This window comes from Humulus lupulus, chromosome 4, assembly GCF_963169125.1.
Source record: "Humulus lupulus chromosome 4, drHumLupu1.1, whole genome shotgun sequence".
Classification (NCBI taxonomy): domain Eukaryota; kingdom Viridiplantae; phylum Streptophyta; class Magnoliopsida; order Rosales; family Cannabaceae; genus Humulus; species Humulus lupulus.
The window spans coordinates 222,274,997-222,280,468 of NC_084796.1; the positions used below are offsets into that span (position 1 = coordinate 222,274,997).

The 5,472-nt window shown below is 40.1% G+C and overlaps 1 non-coding gene across 1 annotated transcript; it reads left to right on the forward strand.

The window, feature by feature from the left end:
* The first annotated feature begins 257 nt into the window (after positions 1-257).
* On the forward strand, positions 258-361 carry LOC133833268 (small nucleolar RNA R71). The gene has a single exon (XR_009892660.1). It is a non-coding gene; the product is annotated as a small nucleolar RNA R71 (small nucleolar RNA).
* The last annotated feature ends 5,111 nt before the right edge of the window (positions 362-5,472 follow it).

The following is a 5,472-nucleotide window of genomic DNA, read 5'->3' on the forward strand; positions in this document are numbered from 1 at the left end:
CAGCCATTTGGGTTTGTAGAGCAGCAATTTGGGCATTCAAGGCTGTCATTTGATCAACTTCATACAACCCAGCAAATTTCCTTGGTCCTGACCTCTCATTAGGCCACTGATAACTGTTGGTGGCCATTTCCTCCATCAAAGTGAAGGCTTCATCCGCTGTCTTGGCTAATAGAGCACCCCCTGCAGCAGCATCAACTATTGTTCGTGTTGGAGCGTTCAACCCTTGATAAAAAATCTGAACTTGCATCCAATTTTGATAACCATGTTGTGGGCAACGTCGTAATAATTCCTTAAACCTCTCCCAAGCCTCATAAAATGGTTCTTGATCTAACTGTCGAAATTGTCCAATATCGCTGCGTAACTGGGTTGACTTGGAAGGAGGGAAAAACTTAATCAGAAACTTTCTTGCCATCTCATCCCATGTCGTAATTGTTCCAGGCTGCAAAGATTGCAACCAACTCCTGGCTCTTTCCCTCAAGGAGAAAGGGAAGAGACGCAATCTGATGGCGTCATCAGTAACGCCATTCATCTTCACTGTGGCACATACCTCCAGAAATATGGCCAAGTGAATGTTGGGGTCTTCAGTAGCTAGACCCCCAAACTGATTTTGTTGCACCATGTTGATTAGTGCAGGTTTCAGTTCGAAGTTGTTGGCAGCAATGGCTGGATTTGCTATTCCAGTGAGATTCTCATTCACAATAGGCATGCAAAAATCACGCACTGCCCGCTGCGCTGGATTAAGAGGAGCCCCAGCAGCTGCTGGTTGATTGTTATTATTGCCATTGCCACCGTTGTTGTTCACCCCGTTGTTGTCCATATTAAGCTCTTCAGTCCTTTTCTTAGTTCTCAACTGACGGAGTGTGTGCTCAATTTCAGGATTCAGAGGCTCAACAGGTGTAGAACTCCTAGTCCTTCGCATATACTGAGAACACAAGAACAATCTATAACGTTAGTAACAAAATAAATAAAAATCTAATTTAAAATCAAGACTTAAAGTTTCAATATTAGTAAAATTAATTTTAATCCCCGGCAACGGCGCCAAAAACTTGATACAGATTTTCCTACCGCAAGCGTACGGTGTATTGCAATATAGTTTTAAATTAAAAGATGTCGAACCCACAGGGATTAAATATTAAATTCACTAATTACTACTACTGTTTAGTCTATAATTTTAATTAGAAAAGCCAATAAATAAATTAACAATTAACTAAAGAATATGAAATAACAAAATAACCAAATCTTATGCTCTTGAAAAGTGATTAAATAGAAGATAAATGTACTAGAGTAATGATTTCACTATTCAATTATGAACATAGTTTCTTTATTATTCTAATCAATTCTCCTCATTTGTAATTTCTAGAATTATAATATAATGCATTTATCTTTCTCAAGCATATATGCAATTAATCTCAATTAATCAATATGATATCTCTATTCGCTATTAATTAATCAAGACGTTATTAAGCAATAGCTATTCTAAACCAAATTCATAGAGTTCAAGGAATCTCTCAATCTCACAATCACTCTATGTCAAATCTTCTTATGTCCAATCTATGTTTATCTTTCTCAAGCATAAACCCTAGATTTCAATTCACAATAATGATGGCCAAACATTAATATGATAAAAGTAACTCAAGAAGATATGAACAAACGAGAAGAATTTCATAGAAATAATAATAGAAACCGCAATTCAATAATCAAAATAGATTCATCTAATACTCTAGCACAAAAAGAGTTTAGTTCTCCATTATAAACATAAACATAATAACAATGTATTTGTTCATAATAAAAAAAACTAAAATGAAAGGAAGAAGGAATAAACTAGATGTAATGGTGATGATCTTGATGATGTCTAGCCTCCTCTTCTTCTCCGAGCCTCTAATCTCTGTCTAATCTCCTCCAAAAAACCGTGCTTAGACCCTAATTAAACTTTTCCTTATATATCCCTTGCAAAAAGCCCTCTTTTGCCCTTCAAAAATCTCAATTTACGATTTCCGTACGGCTCCCGGCGCTGCAGCCCCATAAACAGGCGCTGCTGCGCTTCAACTGTGCCAAAAACGAGCCTCTGTTTCAGTCAGGCGCTGCAGCCCTTAAGGTATGGCGCTGCAGCCCTAATTCAGCCCAGAAATAGCGATGCAGCCCCTGAATATGGGGCTGCGACCCTAATTCACGAATTTTGCATTTTTCTTCGTTTCACTCCCGTTTTGTACCAATTTCTCGCCACTTTTCCTTGAACCCTACACAAACAAAACACAAGCATAAAACCAAACAAAAACACCCTAAACACCTACAAATTAGATATAAAATGACACTAATAAGTGAATCTAAAATTCACTTATCATACGTCTCCACGAGGTTCCTAAGTCTATAGATTCAGATCGAGATCCTATCTTTACCTCCAAGTTTTGGGGTAGTTTATAGAAGGCTATGGGGACTCAGAAAAAAGTTCAACACAGTGTTTCATCCTCAATCTGATGGACAGTCTGAGAGGACGATTCAAGTGTTGGAAGATATGCTTAGGGCATGTGCGATCGACTTTGAGGGATCTTGGAGTAAGTATCTCTTGTTGATTGAGTTCTCATACAACAACAGTTATCAATCAACGAATGGAGTAGATCCATATGAGATGTTATATGGGAGGAGATGTAGATCGCCCATTCATTGGGATGAGATGGGTGAGAGGAAGTATTTGGGACCAGACATGGTTCAGAAGACTAATGAAGCTATTGAGAAGATTCGAGCTAGAATGCTTGCTTCACAGAGCAGACAGAAAAGCTACGCTGATCCTAAGCATAGGGACGTGGAGTTCCAGGTTGGGGACCATGTATTTTTGCGAGTTTCACCACTGCGAGGGGTAGCGAGGTTTGGGAAGAAGGGCAAGTTAAGCCCTAGATTCATTGGACCTTTTGAGATCCTGGAGAGGATCGGACAGGTGGCTTACATGTTAGTTTTGCCACCATCGTTATCGGGATTTCATGACGTATTCAATGTCTTTATGCTTCGGAAGTACGTTTCAGATACTATGCATGTGTTGAATTATTAAGATTTGGAACTGCAGACAAATTTTTCCTATGAGGAGCGACCGGTTCAGGTCTTGGACGGGAAAGATAAAGTTCTATGGAACAAGATGATTCCTCTAGTTAAAGTATTATGGAGGAATAGCATGGTCGAGGAGGCGACCTGGGAGCTTGAGTCAGCGATGCAGGATTAGTATCCCGAGTTATTCAGGTAAATTTTGAGGATGAAATTCTCAGTTGGAGGGGACAGTTGTAACGTCCCAAAATCACTAACAAGGCTTAAGGGCCTTGATTAGTATGCCAGGAGGGCATAATTGTTTATGTGTGATTTAAATGATTTAATTCACGATTATGTGATAAGCATGCTTATATGATTATATTGATATATGGAATGCATGTGTTATGAGTATTAATATGCATGTGGGCCATGTTTAGCTTATAGGGGCATATTTGTAATTTTGGCCCGTTGAGGGCATAAATGTGATTATTTGTGGTAAATTGTTGAGACCACATTATTATGTGGATATATTTGCAGCTTATGGCTCAAGACTGTCCTAGTGAGCAGTTTGGCAAAATACTCACGACGATGATTTATACCCGACTCAGGGGAGCCTGGGGGTATTTTCGAGAATTTAGGAGATATATTGGAGATTATTAGACTTTGGGTAAATAATTGATGATTAATTAGGTGATGAGATTTAAATGGTAAATATTAGGAACACTTGAGGAATTAGTGGGAATTGGGAATAAATGACTATTTTACCCCTAGACTAAGTTAAAGGGTTATTATGTTTGGGAGGGTAAAAATGTCATTTCCTAAGACTAAGGGTATACCCAACCTTTATGTTAGAAACAACAGAAGCTTTTAAAAGAATGAAGGAAGAAAAAGAAGGATAAAGTCTCAGCTATCTCTCTCCCATCCCCTCATGTTTTCTCTCACTCTCACTATCCCACATTGAAGTTGAAGCTAGCCTTAGGATGGGGAAATTTCAAAGAAAAACATAAGGAATTAAAGAGGAACTAAGCTGGGATTTGGAGGAAATTCAGCTTGGAATTGGGCTGTAAATTGAGGTAAGAATATGGCTTTAACTTCTATGTTTTGTGGTTGAGTAGGTTAGGTTGATTTTTGAGTTTGAGTATAGGTTGAGTGATGAATTTGGCTGATGGTTTGAGTAGGAGATTTTAGTGATTATTACTAGAATTCTGGTGGCTGAATTGAAGTGTTGGTTTCTATTTATATTGTTGAGAATTATAGGGTGAAAATATGTGATTATGGGTCTAAATTTGTGGCTGGTTTAGTGTGGAATTTAGGGGAAAATTTATGGGCAAAGCTTGAATGTTCTTGGTTGGGAAAAAGAGGAGGAAACCTAGGTTTTCCCTGGGTTCACAGGGCGCGCCATGGCCCAGCCTGGGGGCATCGCGGCACGTGTGGCCCTTCTAGTCGTGGGAGCTCCCTGACTTGGGGGCACGCCACGACTTGCTTGGCCAAGTCGCGACCCGCCTCCCCTTTTTGCTTGGGAGGTTGCTCTCTGACTTTAGACAAGTCGCGACTTGCTGAGCCAAGTTGCAACCCGCTTGGGAGTTTTAAGCTTAGAGGAGTTCTTGGTGTTGTTAGGGCTCGGGGGGTTCGAACTTAGGGGCTCGGGACAATTTCTACTACCCGATTTAGTAGAAATTGAGGTCCCGGAGGCTAGTTTTGTTCCCTAGGTATTTTATTTCTAATCGGAAGTTGATAGATATCAATGAATCTTGTGACTAGGTTTTTTGCCAAGGCTCAAGGCTAGGGATCGTGCGCGGAACCAGTTCACCTTCTTCGCTCAGAATCAAAGGTAAGAAAATTGCACCCGGTTATGTGGCTATGTTGGGACTAAGAGTTTCGTATACTTGTATGCAATGTTGTATGATGGTATTATGCCATGTGAGCATGAGATAAACAGCCTAAGAGTACCAGAATTAATATTTGTGCACAGGACGTGGCTCGGCCATTGGTAGCTGAGGTTAATTATATAATCATTGAGCTCGGCCTAAGCGAGCCGGATTCAATGGGATAAATAGAGGGTGCGGCCTAAGGGCATCGACCCTGGATATTGTATGATATGTTTACTATTGTTAATCTGATGATTGTGGCATGTTAATTATCTGGATGATAGATTGTTGGTTTGATGATTGATATCACTGATTATGTGAACGATGTGGTCTGCTGAGTATTTGATTAATGATTTATGAATTGATTGATTATTGTTATTGGTTATGCTCTGTATATGGTTTTCTTGCTGGGCCTTGGCTCACGGGTGCTACGTGGTGCAGGTAAAGGCAAGGGTAAGCTTGACCAACCCTGATTTGGAGAGCTCTGGGGGCAGAATGTACATAGTCGACTGCTCGGCCGCCACGACTGAGGGATGATACAGGGACAGGAGACTCGAAAATGGCAATTTTGCCACTAGAGTGGCTTTGG